Here is a 15,819-nt window from a genome sequence, read left to right as displayed (position 1 = left end):
AAAAACACAGATAAAATCAGTCTAGATCAGACTCTTGCCGTTTTGGAGATTCACAGTCGCAGTGAATGAACACAAGGTTGTTCTCCACACCCAAATGGACCCAGAGACTAAATTGGACAATGGAGATAAAAAGTTGTTTCTGCCTGTTAGCCAGTTAGGACAACCTAAGGAAAGTGCAAGAGTGCCCCCTGCTGCCAAGACATGGAATTTCAGCTTCAAGATGTGCAGCCTCGAGGTTTGAAATCCAGCCTTCTGCTCCCAGAGCACACATTCTTCAAATCCTATGCCACAGCTGCCCTTAAGCCAGCACTTAAGATTTAACCTGCATTATCTCACTTCATCCCTTCAATAGTCTCAAGAGCTTGGTCGAAGAGCCATCCTTGTGCCCTCTCACAGATGATTTAAAAGCAGTCACATAAGATGGTGTATGGTGAAGTTGCTTTTTCAAGGTCAGAAAGACTGTCCTTTAAAGTGGCTCCATCTTTAAAATTCCACATCCCTTAAACGCCCTCCTATAAACTCTCTCGCACCCATAGCAACATAAGCTATCGGCCAGATCTCCTAGCGGTCAGGACCGGGGAATGGTAACTAGGTACAGAAGCAAACCAATGGTGTGTGTCTTTGTAAGTCCATAGACTTCATTAAATTTCTTGTTGAGATATGACCTGCCTGCAGCTGTCTTCGGGGTGCCATGAATTAACAGTTCTTCCTCTCCCCCCACTGTAAAGTACTAGAATGAAAATGACTATCACATCTGAATTAAAAATTACTAGATTGTGAAGAGTATAGATTCAACAACAAGGGTTCAAGAATACACAGATGTTCAGAGACCAATGAATATGAAGATGTAGATATAAAACCCTGGTAGGACATCTACCAGTTGAATGGTAGTTTCCTCAGAAAAACTGTAGAAGTGTCTTCAACTTTACCCATGATATTTTACTATGTTGCTATATATATATATATATAAGAGTGTGTTTATCTATCGGATATACAATCAAATGCTGTTTCTTAAAATTTGTGTTCTTTCTGCTGGTCACTCAAATGATAAAATCGGAAAATGAAGACTGCTTTGTTTTTCCCAAGTCAGCCTGGGACAGCTACCAAAATGAGAGCCTTTGAACAGTTGAGAGAATCGTAGAAAGACTGAGCCAAATAGCAGTCTGAGAATTAGGTCAGAAAGTCATTGATGGACCTATCAGTCCAAGGATGTAGAGGCGCTTAATGTACACAACTGGGCAATGTTAAGGTCTGACAGGAATTAATATGGGAGCCCATGAGTACAAACACGTGGCTCTTTTCAAAGAGGGACCTTGGTGTTGGCGAGAGAACAATGGGCTATCATGTCTAACAGTCTGAGTCCACAGTGGGAGTCAGCTGTTTTCCTCATCCTCCTGAGGTCGTCTATTGTCTGAGGGTCACCTTTCTAGGGCAGATGATGGCTAAAATTGTCATTCCTTCAACATCAAGAGCTTATAGTTTCAAAAGGTGAATTGCGGAGAGACAAGGAAAAGTCAGGAAGAGGAAAGTGGGACACTTAAGAGCTAACGTTCCACAGGAGGAAGATGGTGGGAGTCTTCAGTCCCACACATCCCTCAAATCCAGAGACTGTTTAAAATCAGATTGGTGGCAGGCAGTTTGTGTGACTTGAGGCTCTGTGATAGCTGGGTTCAACTTGAAAGAAACGGTAACTCTGTTGTGATAGTCTTGGGCGTCATGAAGGTTTAGAATATACAGACTCCAGAGGGTCTGAAGCCATCAGATAATGGTACCAGAGCAAGAGAATACACTGCTGAATATCTTAGAAAAAGAAATTTATTAATCTGTTCAGTTTTAAAAGCAAATGGGAAAGAAGTGGAGGAAACATCACTCTTGCGATGCGAATATCAAGATTCAATTTCAAGTCTATTTTTCACTATTGTTGTGACCTTGAGCAAGATACCAAATGTCTCTGGGCTAAAACTGTCATCTGTAAAGTGTGTACAACGCTACGTGCAATTGGTCACGGCTTGTCCTGGTAACCTAGTAAAATAGTTTACAACTGAGGAAACTGATACTCAACGGGTTAAATGGACTTCCAAGGACACAAAGCTAGGAAATCAGAGCCCAGTTATAAACTGAGGCACGGTCTCGAGTCTTCTTCTCATCCCTGGCCCAGACTGATGTGTTGAGTTTAATACTATTTACTGGGGCCTGGAGAGACAGAACAGTGATTAAGAGCAGCTACTGTTATTGCAGGGGACCGGAGTTCAGTTCCAAGCACCCAAGTCAGGTGACTCACACCTGCCTGTACTTCAGCTTCTGGGTATCCAGTAGCCTCTTCTATTCCTGCACTCACATGCACATTCCTCCATACAGACACACACACACACACACACACACACACACACACACACACACACACACACACAACTAATAAAAATGAAGCTTTTAAAAAAGTAATTGTTGAACTCCACCCATTCCTTTACCCTCTAGCACTTAGCATATAGCTTAGCTCACAATAGGTCTGAAATACAAGTTTGTTGAATAAATCCATCCAGGAATTAATGAATGGGTGAGTCAATAAATAGATTCATTTAAAATCCTAGTACTAACAACTATATGCACAATTCATGGAATATGATTAGTTTTTGTTCCTAAAGTTAAAATGTATTTTTCCAATTTGTATGTGGATTTTGCAGATAGTGATGTTTGTGTGCGTAGTTCTATAGCTATAATGCATGCATGTGTGCAAAAGAGAGGAAACATGAGGATAAGACACAGACAAAAGCCGTGGTCATTACATTAGCAGCCATCCAGATGGATGCCAAGCACCTGTCTCTGCAAACCCTGGGAGCTTTCTGGAAAGTGGCCCCTTCCACATGTCAGCTGACAACCCTTATTTTGAATTGCATGTGGAAATGACCCTGAGGGGCAATTCTAGCCCCTTTGCCATCGGCATTTGATGCACAGGAACTATCAAGCTTGCAATTGGATCTATTCTCTGCATTTCCAAGGTTCTGTCTTCAAGTGAAACATCAGAAAGCTCGGTGATCAAATATCCAATGTGATCAGATAACACTTCATTACACAAGGAAGGCCACCAATGCCTGCCTCCACCTCCCCATGCTGAAGAAAGATGGTCCACAGAATGTTGGCCTTCGTGGGCTGCAACTCAGGCCTCCCAGACAGTATCCAGCTGCTTTCCTATTTGCAGTTTATGCTTTAAAAAAAAGAATAAAAGAAAAAAAGCGAATGCTCATATTTCTTTCCAGCTACGGCTCTCATTCTAGACTACAAAGCCGGGTAACTCTGTAAGCTCACCGAGAGTCAACCATTCCCAGGTTCATTCTTACTTCACCACTCACCAGATCCCTTGCCTGGCCAGATGACACTGTGACTCAACCTCCCCCTCCATAAAATAGGAATAATGGCATGGGGGTGGGGAGGACACAAATGGGTAGCCCAAGTGCAATGGCAGGATGCTAACCATGGAGTTCATTAAGCTGAAGTTGGCCAGCAGTAGTAGTAGGTATAGTATGTGTACTATGAGTAAGCTATGCCACACATGTAGAGGTTAGGTTTAGAACTCAGGTCATTCAGGCTTAGCAGCAAGTGTCCTTACCTGCTGGACCATCTTGTCAGCCCTTGAATTACAAATAAGCCAAAAATAATCACATAGCAAAAGTGTGTCCCATGCAGTGTCAGGAAAGATGCCTATTACATGTGCATTTGTTTTTATCTGAAACTCACCTTTAACTTGATGTCCTGGAGGAACAGGCATCCAGAAGTATGTGAGATATAACAACCCAGGGGAAAGGAGGAAACATTTCTTCTGTTAGTCAGAGAACAATCCCACAAAGACACTGTCTCTTCTACCCTGAGACTCCACAAAGCCCCAACACTCGTACCACTGACCTCCTAGATAAGGTACATGCAGAGGTAAGGCCTGGAATCAGCAAACTCTCCAAAGTGGCTATTGCTTTTTGTTTTGAGAAAATAAGAAAAAGCATGTATTAAACATATTATACACCCAACCATGAAATGAGAATTACATGACCATCATCTCTTAAAGACTTCACAGCCATCTTCTAGGATGATTATTGGGGCACAGAGTCCTACACCCACCCATGTCCTTGAAGTTACAACATGATAGAAACAAGATTTGAGTAAACCCCATTCTCCTTTTGTATGAATTTATCTTTCTGTGGAGTCAATTGCTTGAGTCTCCTCTGGGGGGGGGGGTCGTCATTATGATAACTCATTTGTTATCAATACCACAAGGAGACAGAGCCATGTGCTTTGTGCTCATTTCTGAAACAGCTTCCTGACACCATGTTAGGGGTGGGGAGGTCCATGGAAGTAGGCAAAGACTATCTCACATTGTCTTTAGTTGCAGGAGTGTCTGTGTGACACGAGACTTTCAGGACAGGGCCCTGCCCGCTTCCAGTCCCTGTGGATCCTTAACCCTTGGACACAAGCTTGAGTTTCTAACTTGTGGCCTCCCATTTGGTGCTTTAGGGCCCACTTTTGGCTCCATCTCCCTTGGGTCCATGCCAGCAGTGGTCGGTAGGAAGACAAGAGGGTTGGACGAGTGTGAATGGAGCCCCCCTCCGATGGTCACACCCGCCCCCCCCCAGCCTCAATTCAGTTAAAGATTGCAGGAAGTGGTTTGCCCGTTTAGAAGTCATCTCTGCCCTGAGGCCCTTCTGAGAAATGAACTTGCAGTTCTCTAAAGATAGATTGTGCAAAACAGAAGGGGGTAGCCCCCAAGGACCCTTCAACAGCAGCTCTCTGGAGACCAGAGATCTCCTCGGGGGTGGGGGGGACCTGCAGCTCCACCCCACCCCTTGGAGCAGCTGCCAGTCCCTGAATGGGCCCAATCAACACCTCACTCTTGTGCAAGGCTCAGGTTTCAAATACCCAGCTAACAAATTTTGTTCTGAGGAGGTGGCATAAAAAAAAAAAAAAAAAACGGGGAGGGTGGTTAAAGACTGTGGGGGCGGGGTTCTCAGCTGCTCATGTCATTCATTTTCCATGGATTCCAACTGTAATTTCAAACGGCCCCCGGGTTGTCTGAAGCCATGTGATTTGACACGAGGTTCACAGAAAGTTTAGGCCCCACTCCAAACATCGGGGCTTTCACGCCCAGAAGAACAGATGACAGGATCTAGGAGAGTGAGGTGGTGAGAAGAAGGGGATACTGCCCCCCTGATAGAGGGACCAGGGAGCCAGTAAAGGAGGATTTGTGTGAGAACATGGGGGCAATCCACTCAGGAATCGAAATTTTCTAGCAACCGGATAAGGCTGGGCTTGGGAAGACCAAACTGAGCCATGTTTTGTTATATTGCTGCTGTGGTCTTACTGTGGACAATAAGTTATTAAGCAGTTGCTTCTAGAAAAAGAGTACATCCGTCCAAAAGGGCTAAAATGGCTGGAATCATCCAGTATATCAGCTATGTTATTACAACCCCTTTGATCAGAACGGTTGCTTTTCTTAAAAATCCCTCCACATTTATTCTAGTTTGTGGGCTTTCTCAGTGTTGGGAACACATAGAAAATTAAGGCACAGTGAGTTTTGGTGCCTAGGATGAGAAGAGAGAAAAATGTGGACTGAGGTTACGTATTGATTGCAGAGTGTGTGTGTGTGTGTATGTAAAGGAAGGAGGGAGCATTTCCCTGGAGAGCTGTAACTGGGGATTGGGAACATGGAGGAGCCTGCTGGAGTAGATGGCAGCTGAGCTGGTGATTTCACCAGGCAGACAAAGTGGACAAGGCCGCTTCTACTACCGTAAGCACACAATATATGCAAAAGGCCAGGTGGCTTAAAATAGCCCAAATTCTATAGTTATGCAACAGCAAAGAATGTGGGACACAGTGAGAGCAAAGCCACCCAAAGCATTTGTCAATGAGATCCCAGTGGACAAAGATCTAATATGAGTTCCACCCACCCAAGTGGGCGATATGAGTCAACCTGGAACCCTATGACAAGCAGATACCACGTTTGTAGGGAGCTTGGAGTCCCACCATCAAATTCCTCCAGTCAAACAGAGCATCAGCAATGTCTTTTCACCCCTGCCCCCCTGGGGTTCGTGATTACTTACTCCATCATGCCCATCCCAAAGCCCAACCCCAGGTAACCACCTGGAACCTCAGGACATGCTGCAAATCTCAGCTGCCTCCTATTGCTCTGCTGCCTTCCTTCCAAGGCATCAGCCCTTCCATCTTTCAGCAGCTCCTGCTCACTCAGCCCTGCCACTTCACACCATCAGACACCCTGCCACTTCACACCATCAGGCACGGTCATCCCTCCCACCGTTTCTCCAGAACTTCCGCTTTTCCACCCAGCATTCACTCTCCCTCTTCTCATTTTACCCTGCAGCCCTGGAAACTCCTCCCCTGAAAACCTGTCCATTCTTCAAGCTACATATGCCACCCATGGGAAACACTGCCCTATTCCCATCACTTGGTAAAACCTCAAACCCGAGTCAGACTCACAGGCACCTTCTTTGCTCTTCTGTTGGGGTGGCTGAACACCTCTAAGGAAAGTCTCAGAGCTGTGAAGGACACCAGCATCGACACTGCTGGTGGGCATGTTCTGTTCAGTGCATTCTGTCTTTAGGACTCAAGCTCGGGTCCAATTCTTTCTTCTGCTAGTTTAGATGCCTCGACTATTTGCTTCTAAGACCTTTCCTGTTTATTTCTGTTTCATCTGCCATCATCCTAAGACACAATCTAGCTTCCTAATGCAAAACATTCGGTATGCCGTGTTCAATTCTTGCCTACCCAGACCCAAAATTAACTATTTCTGTACATTTTCCCTCACCGTCAGAAGATGTATTTAAATCTACCATTGCTGCAATGACCCTAAAGTTAGTAACTTAGAATGGCACAAATTACTCTGCTGGTAATCAGAAGTCCAGAATGAGGGAGCTGGGGAGATGGGTCAGCAGTTAAGAGCACTTACTATGCAATCTTGAGGACCAGAGTTTGGATCCATGTACCCATGTAACAAGCTGGGCATTCCAAGCATGCCTGTAATCCCTGCTCCAAAGAGGGCAGAGATAGGAAGATTACTAGGACCTATTGGCTTCCACACTAGACAGGTTCAGGGAGAGACTGTGTCTCAAAGATATAGGTGGAGAGTGACAGAGGACCCTGGATTGTTGTGTGATATTTTGAACACATTCTGACAACAATTTTGACACATTGCTTTGAATCAAAGGGCAGAGCTAGCTATTAGCTTACTAAAATAACCATAGACGTTTTGGAGGACTGAGGACAGACAGAGAGACAAGAAGTAATAGGGTGGGGCTTAGAGAGGGTCTCAGCCCTTTTGGATGTAGGAACAAAAGGGATAGGAAGTCACTGGTCACTTCTCCACCACTTTGTTGATCATTCGGATTCTTACCCCAATATCTGACTCTTGAGATTTTATTGTGAAAGAATAATTAAATAAACACTTCACCAGACACCACTTCAGGCTTCCACACGTGTGCACATGCATCTGCAATTACACAGACACAAACATGCATATACACACAAATAATATGCATTTTGTAAGTAAAAAAAATTCAGAATGAATCATGAAGCTAATAGCCAGTACCAGCCATGAGCCTACACATTCTATATTAAAATTTATTAAAATTTAAAATTTAAGTGCTGTGGGTCTGATAGTCCCTCCAAAAATCACCTATTTCTACTCTATTTTTCTTGTAGAACATACTGGGAAAATAAATACTTCACTTCTTGCCTGTGCTTCTCACTTCCCATTCACTGGCCAGACAGTTACGATCTCCCTTTTCTCCCAGGTCTCTACTTGGACTGTTTGGACATAGTCTCCAGAGAAGACACTATCAGCAAGACAGTGACTCCCTTCCAGTCCGTTTGAACTGGACTCCCTGGCATCAGATGTTAGACTGGCCACTGATGGTGCTGAAATTCTTCCTCCCTCCTTTGATCTTCAGGTGTTGCTAATCAGGCCTTTCATTTGCTTTGGTACACCTTTCCCCTCTTTTCCCTTCCTCAATACTAGAATTAGGTTCTTGGCTTTTCTTCTTCCCGTTGACACTATGCTTGGGTAATATCATCTACCCTCAACAATTAATTTTGTTTTGCAGTGGGGTGTGGGTGGATGTCTATGGGTGAATGCACATGGAGACCAGAGATCAATGTCACATGTCCTCATCTATCACTGTCCACCTTATTTATTTTTAGAACAGAATCTCTTCACCAGTACCTCACCAACCAGTTAGATTGGTTGGCCAGTGAGCTCCAGGGACCCATCTTGCCTCTCCTTCCCCACCGCTGAGGTTAGAGATGCACAGCATCATATCTGGTCCCCCCTACTTTAAGTAAAGACTTTGTTTATTTTTTTTTTATTTTTCTCTCATACATTACATGCCAACTGCAGTTCCTCTCCCTCTCTGGCCTCCTCCCAGCCCCTGCCCCAACCTCCCCTGTTCCCCCGGATCCACTCCTCCTCCATTGCCTCTTTGTGGAAATGCTATGGATTTGAACTCAGGTCCCCAATCACTTTATCTTCCCAGACCCATACTCTCATCATTATAACAACTGCCTACATCAGTGCTTCTCAACCTTTCTAATGCTTCAACCCTTTAATACAGTTTCTTATGTTGCGATGACCCCCAACCATAAAATTATTTTCATTGCTACTTCATAACTGTAGTTTGCTACTGTTATGAATTATAATGTAAATATCTGATATGCAGGATGTCTGATATGTGACCCCTGTGAAAGGATCATCCAATCCCCAAATGGGTCTTGACCCATAGGTTGAGAGCTACTGAGCAATATGCTGGTTTCTCCATATCCACATTTCCAACCCTAATCTCTCTCTCCTGAGGCTCCTATACTCAATGTCCACCTGACACCTCCAGCTTGATAGGCCAAAGGATCCTCGGGATCCTTTGCCCTTCCTCTTACTCTTGTAATCCCTGTCAAATCTGTCATTATCTACCCAGTCATCACCCTCCCTCCCAGCCACCAAGTCAACAGCCTCCCCTCTGGTTGTTCTTAGCTGACGAGCCTACTGACCTAGTTGAGGGCATCCTACAAAAACCCCAAACAAAACTAGCTTTACTCTGCCCCTGCTCACCTCAGCCTACTGCTGGCCCATCATCCACAGCCCTGAGAGCTGTCTGTTTGATCTCTGTACTGGAGAAAGCCTGATTGCCTCACATTACTTTCAGATCGGAACCAGCATGTCTGTTCTGTATGTGAGGCGGCAACCTCTCTTGCTTTTCGTAGTTTTAACACCAGCCTTCTTTTAATGCCCCCAAGTGTCAGGGCTCTCTCTGCTTTGCACCATGGCTTAAGCTGCTTTTTCACACTTCTTTTGATGGTAACTCTCACTGAACTTCGAATGCCAGCCTCAAGTGTCACCTCTTCTAAGAAACTGTCTCAGATCCCCAGGCTTTACCCTGAACTCCCACAGCACGGTGTGTATTTCTCTGTTGACACTTATCATGCAGTATTTTTTTTCTTTTCTTGATAAAGCTCTTCTTTGACAACCCCATACATGTATGTAGTGCCTTCCATTTACTCACCGACTACCATCTCTCCTCTCTGTCCGGCTCCAATTATCTCCCGCTCCTCCCAACAGGCCCCTTTCCCACAACCATGTCTTTTTGTTTTGTTTTGTGACCCACTGATTTTAATCAGGACCTTCTGTGTGGCCACAGGTTTAGAACTAGCTATTGGAGCCTGATGGGCTCCCAGCTGGGTATACATCTGTAGGCAATGACTATCCCTCCCCCAGAATGCATCAGTTCAGCACACTGTTGAACTGAGGAAGCCAGAGTGTTTCGACAAGAAAATAGGCACACACGTTTCCTCTCAAGTATCTGCCCTTTCTTCCTCTGCAGCAAAATTCAAAAGAGCATCTACTCTACCCCAATGTTTAAAGCACTTTTTAAAACTTAGTCTTTAGCAACTTCATGAGCAAAAACACTTTTTAGTGTGTTTTCTGTTGTTAATAACACAATTCCATCCATTTTGCAAGTAACAAAGAAGAGAGATTGCTTTGGGCTCACAGTTCTGGTTCAGGGTTGAGAAGCAACCTCTAGTGGTGACCTTCTTGCTGCCAGTCTTAAGACAGTGCAGAGCATCTGTAGGCAGCAGACCAAACACACAGGACAGGTTTAGTCAGGGATTCTGAACCTGTGGATCAAGACCCCTTTGGGACTCGAATGACCCTTTCACAGGGGTCATATGTCAGACATCCTGCATATCAAATATTTACATTACGATTCATAACAGTAGCAAAATGACAGTTATGAAATAGCAATGAAAATAATTTTATGGTTGGGGTCGACACAACATGTGCAATTGTATTAAAGGGTCACAGCATTAGGAAGGCTGAGAAGCACTGGGCTTAGGCACATTGCCTTCTGTAGAAGACATACACTTAAAATGGCCCATTCACTCATTAATGAATTCATCCTATGAATGGCTAATCTTGGTTGTCACCTTCACTGGATCCAGAATCAACTGAAACCAAGCCACTGGCCACTCCTAAAAGGGAATAAGTTGATCAGATTATTTAGAAAGGAAGATCCATCCTGAATATGGTTGGCACCTTCTGATAGTAGCCCAAATAAAAGTGTACAAAAGAAGGAAACTTCTGCAGTATCTAGCACAAAAAAAAAAATGTGTAAAATGGTCTAAGTTTCTTCCAATTTTTTTTTTATCATGGCAAAATACACGTAATATAAATATTGTCAGGTTAACCATTCTTAATTGCACAGCTCAGTGATATTAAATGCATCGTATTGCATTGCAACCATCAAACTAGATCTTTAGGACCTTTTCATTTCCCAAAACTCAAGCTCTGTGGCCATTAAACAATAATTCCTCTTTCTCCTGTTACTAGCTGCCTGGCAAACCACTTTCTACTTTCTGTCTTTATGGTTTTGACTACTGGGATCCCATCTTTGAGTTTAACCACACAGCCTATGCTCTTCTGTTACTCTTAACGTGACGTCCTTAAGGTCCATCAGTGCCATATATACACCAGCACTTCCTTCCAGGTCCAGGATGAATTGCACATTTCAGACACAGACCACCTGCTCTGTTTCCCTTTGCTGTTCAGGTTCATGAGATCAAAACTAAGAACTTAACACCGAGTCACACGTCAGTATTGTGACTGGACTCCCATTCCTTCTCAGAATTTTAGATCTGTGGCTCCTCCAGTTTGGGCTTTAATCCTCTTTGGCTTGCCTCTCTTAGCATGCAAACTGTATTCGAGGACTAGAACAGAGAAAGTTAAGGCCATGTTTGCTAAGCCATACTACTCCCGGACTGGTGCTCCATCCCACAGGGTGGAGCCGGGTGGAATGGAGTCCCTGCTTTCAGAAGCGTTGCCTTCTGCCATAGATATAGAGGAGCAGAAAGACAACTGTTGATGCTGTAGCCACCACCACCTAAGCCACACACGCACGCATGCATGCACGCACGCACGCACGCATGCACACCCTGAGGCACACAGTCCTCCAACTTAGAGCAAAGAGGAGCAGGAACACTGGCTATGGCTCTAGGTGGTGATAGACTGTGCTGTACTCTACCTTAGGGAGCAGGGATGAAAGAGTGTATGGGCCTTGCTTCAGCCAGCACAAGACTCTCACCAGTTCAGCCAGAGTTTTTAAATGTTTTCTTGAGTAAATAGTTCTTCGTTTGCTGTCTACCCTCTGAGACATTTCTAGGACTTCAAATGGTTGGGTTTTATATAATGTTTACATTTCACTGGGGAGTCAGTGGATTCCTCAAACCAGAAGGAAGACTCTCAGCATAACTTTAAATGGTGACGTTCCCTGGAGCTCATTCCTGCTTCTTTCTCTTCTTTTCTCTCTCCAGCCTCACTCCCTCAACCGTCTCATCTAAGCATGTGGCTTGATCTCACCTACACTTAGGTGCAAATCTCAAGGCTGACTGTCCTTCCTGAACTGCAGATTTTCACATCAGCTGTCTCCTCCACTTGGATGTGAATAGGCATAAAATATTCAACAAATCCAAATTCAGACTCCTGTCTGGGTCTCTTATGGCAGCTCCCACAGTCTTCTTTATTCCAATATATTCATTCTTCTAGTCTTTGGGGCTAAAATTCTCTTCTCTCTCTCTCTCTCTCTCTCTCTCTCTCTCTCTCTCTCTCTCTCTCTCTATCTATCTTTCTCTCTCTCCCTCCCTCCCTCCCCCCCCTCTCTCTGTGTGTGTGTGAGTCATTTCACATTTTTTCTGTAGGAATTCATGGCACTCCAGCTTCAAAACAAACCTGGACTCTAGCCGAGTGGTGGTGGCACACACCTTTAATCCCAGTACTTGGGAGGCAGAGGCAGGCTGAGCTCTGTGAGTTCAAGGCCAACCTAGTCTACAGAGTGAGTTCCAGGAAAGGCACAAAGCTACACAGAGAAACACTGTCTCAAAAAAACAAAATTAATTAATTAATTAATTAATTAATAATAAACAAATAAATAAAAATCTGGACTCTACCCACTTGTGACTTCCTAAACATGACCACACTTAATTCCATTATCACTTCTCAACTAGATTATTTAAATGGACCTCTGTGTGACTGGACTCTGTTTACTCTCTTCTTCTCCTCTCCTTTATCACCCACAGAGCAGCCAGAGGTCTGTTCTCATACAGTAAGCCCATTCTGTGCACGTCTTTACTACACAACATGGGCATCCTTGACCTAAAAGATGAGCCAGGAAGTGAAATTCTAGGATGGTGGAAGGTGGTGACAAAGGGTGAGTGTGTACAGCCTTAATGGCTGACATCTCATGAAAGCTGGAGGGGTACGCAACGTTCTGTTCACTTGTGCTCTCAAGCATTATACCCAATTCAGCAATGCCGCCTATCTCCCCTCACGTGCATTTCTGAATCCCCCTCAGCCTCGTCCATGTTTCTACTTGTAACTTGCAGTTCTGCACAATTGACTTCCTCATTATATGCCTTCCTCGTCCCACTAGGATTCACACTAAGAGGGTTGACAACGGGGCTTCTGTCTAGTTCCTCACTAAGCCACGTGAAGTGCTTATAACAGAGCCTGCAGTACAGCAGCACACCTTTGATTTTTTATTGAATTTATAACTGGATGTTTGTTTTCTGTGTGTCTTAAAAGTCCCTTGCAGGAGCCAGAGAGATGGCATAGTATTTAAAAGCATTTGTTTCTCCTGATGAGGATCTGGATTTGGTTCCCAGAGCCCACATGATGCCTCCTAATCATCTGTAACTTCAGTTCTGATCCCATTTTACAAATTGGGATATAGTAATATAGCAAGTCATGCAGGTAAAATAATATACCAAGTCATATGGGTAAAAAAAATGCCACAATGTTGACTTCAAGCCAAGTCTGCTTGGCACAAATACAATGTTCTTAACCCTTAAGTGTTTAAAAAAAAATGAAATAAACTTTTTCAGGATGTGATTAGAGACTTGATAGACAGAATTCTGTGGGAACCCAGGGACACCTCCAAATGTTCCCATCCCTGTTCCTCTCTATAAGAGGACAACCAATGCCCAACATCTTGACCACAAACATAGAAGAGTCACTGCTATTATTTGAGTCAGGGGCTGGTGATGCATTGTTATACAAGTAATAACACATAGATCTCATCTCACAAGGCCTAACTTAGCTCAGGGTTTGGTTCAAATAAGAGGTAGCCAGGAATTGCCTCAAAAATATCTATTAGCAAGCCCTGATGCTCCAGTTAAAAGTCAGAAAAGCGTCTTTAAAACGCAGTTTAGAAGCAAATAAATGCTGTGCACTTTCCTGCTACTTTCATGAATTTCTAAACTGTATCTTTTTCTTTTAGGAGCACTATTGGCAGTTCTAAAAGTCAAGTTTATAATGGCTTGGAAAAAAATATCCACGAAGACAAGGTCATCAGCTATAAGAAATCCTTGATGTGAATCCACAGTCCACAAAGCCCTGTCAAGCCTGTTGTCTCTTTGGATCTCTCCAAACAATCTTTGAGGTTAACCGCTATAGGAATTACTCAGCCCTGACGAGGCTATGTGGAATGGACAACAGGAATGGAGAGGCCACTGTCCTATGAACAATCCAGTCCAGACTTGCGCAGACCACACATAAAGAACATCTCAGCATATGAATGACAGCCAGCAAGCCATGAACTCTTCCAGCAGGAAAAGCCAGCAATGGCCAGTGTGCAAATCAGTCTTGTCTTCCAGATTCATGATTTGACTTTCAGAGTCCTCTAACCTACCAGAGTCGTGATGTCCTGCTCTGTTAAGTGGGGTGACACTGATACCTAATACGTCTACCTGGCCATGCTTACAATTAAGAGCTAACCCATGTCAGCACTCCCAGGGCAAGTGTTCAAGAAACATTTCTTCCTCCTGCTGCTTCCGCTTTCCCCATCCTCGCTATTCAAGGCTCATTTTGTTGTTTAAAAGCTAATTTTCTGACAGCTCATTTCCTCTCTGAAGGCTATTGGGATTCCTCCCGTCTGAACTATGACTGATCTTTCTATCTGGTTCCTTTAAGAACTAAAAAATAATTCATTCTTATTGTTTTTTACTGGCCTAGTATAAAAACAATACATGCTTATTCCAGGGGAAAAAATAGGATAATATAAATAAGGCCAAAAATGTGTCAGAAAAATCAAGCAATTATTTTCAAGTAAGTCAGATAACCACCCTAAGTATATTTTATTAATTTTTCAGACATGTTTCATAATGTACTTTACCACTAAATACTATATGATAGCTATCTTTCCAAAGATGATATGCCTTTGGACTGGAGAGATGGCTCAGTAGATAAGAGGGTCTACTATGAAAGCATGAAGACCAGAGTTCAAATCCCTAGCACACACATGAGAAGTTGGGTTTGGCAGAACACACTCGTGTAACCCCAGTGCTTGGTAGGGAGAAGGGACAGAGAGAGAAGGATCAGGGAGGCTTACCAGCAGCCAGTTTATTTCCTGTCTCAATGAGAGACTAAGTTCTGAACATGAAGAGTGATAGAGCAAGACACTAGTCCTCTCTGGCTCCTATATGCACACAGATACACAATGGAATACACGCATGTACAAATAGTACACACATTTTTGCATTATCTGTGGCACTCTATTATGCAGATGGTGCTATCATTTTCTCACTCTTCGTGGTTACATTTTTAGGTTATAGGTAATGAGAGTCATAGTGACTATCCATCCAAACTTTTGTTTCCACATCTTGATTTTTTTTTTTCTTTAGTATCTACTTTAGTCCTTTTAACCTTAAGACTTATCCTGGTCATAGGTTCCATTAAGTTAGAAACTATCTGTCTGACACTACTTAAATGCTTCTAGTGTTCAAAGTGATCCCTTGAAAACTATAATCAGATCTCCAATTTTTACACTGATAAACTGTCTACCCCAGAAGCCAACTCTCAGAAGGAGTAGAGCTAGCCTAGCATAGTGGGGCACACCTTTAATCCCAGCACTCAGAAGGCAGAAGCAGGTGGCTGTCTCTACGAGTTTGATGCTAGCCTGGGCTACATAATATGTTCCAGGAGAGTCAGCGGTATATAGAGAGAGACCCTGTCTCAATTTGATAGACACTAGCCATGTATATGACTATTTAAATGTTTTTAAACTAACATTAAATAAAATTAAAATTTAGTTCCTTGCTCAAATTTACTCTAAATATATATATATATATATATATATATATATATTCACATATATATATATTTCTTTATCAAATTAATTGTAAGCAAAACAATCATAAAATATGGGCAGGGTAAAATGTAAAAAGTTGGAAGTCTGAACAAAATTGCTTTAAAATTACCTTTAAAGCTGGGCGGTGGTGGCGCAC

The 15,819-nt window shown here is 43.4% G+C and overlaps 1 long non-coding RNA gene across 1 annotated transcript; it reads left to right on the top strand.

The window, feature by feature from the left end:
- The first annotated feature begins 5,016 nt into the window (after positions 1 to 5,016).
- On the top strand, positions 5,017 to 14,684 carry LOC121824412 (uncharacterized). The gene is made up of 2 exons (XR_006066304.2): positions 5,017 to 5,770; positions 13,815 to 14,684. It is a non-coding gene; the product is annotated as an uncharacterized LOC121824412 (long non-coding RNA).
- Positions 14,685 to 15,819: the final 1,135 nt, after the last annotated feature.

The sequence above is a fragment of the Peromyscus maniculatus genome, chromosome 20 (genome assembly GCF_049852395.1).
Source record: "Peromyscus maniculatus bairdii isolate BWxNUB_F1_BW_parent chromosome 20, HU_Pman_BW_mat_3.1, whole genome shotgun sequence".
In the NCBI taxonomy this organism is placed as follows: Eukaryota; Metazoa; Chordata; class Mammalia; order Rodentia; family Cricetidae; genus Peromyscus; species Peromyscus maniculatus.
Note: the sequence above shows the minus strand (reverse complement) of the source record. Positions and strands in the feature narration are given on the sequence as shown.